The sequence below is a fragment of the Pinus tabuliformis genome, chromosome J (genome assembly GCF_031772625.1).
Source record: "Pinus tabuliformis cultivar Carrire ecotype Pingquan chromosome J, CPIR1, whole genome shotgun sequence".
In the NCBI taxonomy this organism is placed as follows: Eukaryota; Viridiplantae; Streptophyta; class Pinopsida; order Pinales; family Pinaceae; genus Pinus; species Pinus tabuliformis.
In genome coordinates, this window is record NC_142295.1 from 151,356,909 (window position 1) to 151,359,009 (window position 2,101).

At 41.3% G+C, this 2,101-nt stretch overlaps 1 long non-coding RNA gene across 1 annotated transcript; it reads right to left on the minus strand.

The window, feature by feature from the left end:
• Positions 1 to 800: 800 nt before the first annotated feature.
• Positions 801 to 1,492, minus strand: LOC149226081 (uncharacterized). Its single transcript, XR_016247002.1, has 3 exons — positions 1,356 to 1,492; positions 1,186 to 1,262; positions 801 to 1,056 (listed from the first exon to the last, which is right to left on the minus strand). It is a non-coding gene; the product is annotated as an uncharacterized LOC149226081 (long non-coding RNA).
• Between the last annotated feature and the right edge of the window lie 609 nt (positions 1,493 to 2,101).

Consider the following 2,101-nt stretch of genomic DNA (forward strand, 5'->3'; position numbering starts at 1 on the left):
TAAATCAGAGAAGAAATTAGTTACTACAGCGCCGTGACCGGCATAAATAAAATAATAACCAGTTCTACTTTAAACCCTCATGAAAGGGCTCGAATATTATCACAAAACGTTATTACAGAATCCCTTGCATCGCAACCCTGAGCCGAGAGGTCGGGTCTCGGTTTCAAGGGATGTAATGCATATGAGAGCGTCCCGCTCTTTTCTTTTGGAAAAAAAATACGATTGAAACAGGACTTACATCATATATGTGGTCCTCAAATAATAGTCAATAAACTGAGCAATAAGAATGTAAAAAGACTTCCACAACAACCATCATTAGTTCAGAGCTGGATTAACTTTATAAAGACAAATAGTCATGTTCTAAGTGCCGTAAGAGCGTCAGATAAGCATTGCCATAATAAACTAATAACGCACATCAAACCATGACATTCGCAACCAAAATTATAGAACCTGCAATTCATGCTTCAGACAGAGTAATATTCCGATTTGGCAATGTAGAACCAAATCACAGCTTATACCTTGAAAGTATTTAGGTCTGAGTAGTTTCATACTCGCATAGAACCCAAGCCCGAAATCGACCATACATCCATCGAATATGATGCAGGTGCGACTTCTCACGGCATTTCAAGACCGGTTGGAAAATAAGTGAATGCAAACAGAAAGCTAAACCATGTAAGCCATAAACGAGACTAATACACTCCATGACGAGAAAGTATATTACGTAAGCTGGAAATGCTTAAAATTCGTTCCTCATGGAAAACTGTACCAAAATGCATGATAGTCACCAACCGTAAATATGAACAACATTCTGAATTAAACAAAAGGCCGCCATTCCATAATGGGTCCAGATCCGGAAAACAATATGCTGAGAATTCATATAAGTGTCTTAACTTAAACATGAGTGCAAATAACTTAAATAGAAATCAGGCTCAGATAGCCATATCACACAGCGGCCGAGCAGCACAGTCCCATGAACCAGAGACTTGCACCCCTCTGTTCCGCGGTAAGCAAAGGGGGTTTAACCCAGCAGTCAAAATGATAACTGTTCTTCGCCATCTGCGCCCAACCGTGAAGAAGTAAGGTTGGGATCTCAGATTCAGCTCAGAGAGTAACCCTATGACGGAAGACAAGTAGTGTTTTAACCATAAGAATCATCGGAGCGTAAGGGAAGGTTGACATGTGTACCTGTGGAAACTTCGACCGAATAACACCTGAGGGAAAGCTCATACCGCCGATAAGCCTCGGTGGCAGCCATTCATAACCTGTCATTCAAGGGAGAAGTTCATTATTCTGTTGTCCCTTAAGTTAAACATAGGAAACAATGAAAACCCTTTGAAAGACAGGAAGAAATTTACCAAGCCAGCTCGATAATTTGCATCCTTGGAGCGGTGGCGCCGTGGCAGGGTTGCATGCTGGAAGAAAATCGGAGCAGAACCAAGGGACAGACTCGCAGTCGTGACAGAATGGTGCGGAAGGCTATGGAGCGCCAAGCAGAACCAAAGAAATCGCGAAGTATCTGGAGTATCAACCTTATATATGCGAAGTGCCAACCACGGAGACGTGGAGCTGTCTCCTCCCTTGATCTCCTTTAGAACTTTCACACCATAGATCGAAGCGGGAATACCAAAGTGTAAAAGCGGGAAAGTTCCCAATCCGGGAGCCATGCCCAGATCACGTGAACAGGCCGGCAAGTTTAAATGCTGAGTCCAGGTGTCCCGAGATGGCAATGCCAGCAAATGCAGACGGTACAGTCTTGAAACATACATAGCAGCGTAATAATAAAATATCCATGGCATAATATCAAAGGTAGAGATGCATCACTTTAAGTTAAGCCTTTGCAACATATAATAAACCAAGCCATTGATATACGTTATGGTAATTTTCAACATCAAATACTTTCGATAAAGTATACTTATATATAGATGGTGTTGCTGCCGTAATGAATTTTTTTTTTACATACTGTCAATACGGGTGGATATGTGACAATTGGTATCAGAGCCCAGGTTGCCCATACTGTGGCCTCTGGGTATGAAATATGTGTTCTTTTTAAAAAAAAAAAAATAAATTTTTTTTACAGCAATGATATTTCTTTAACTGGGGT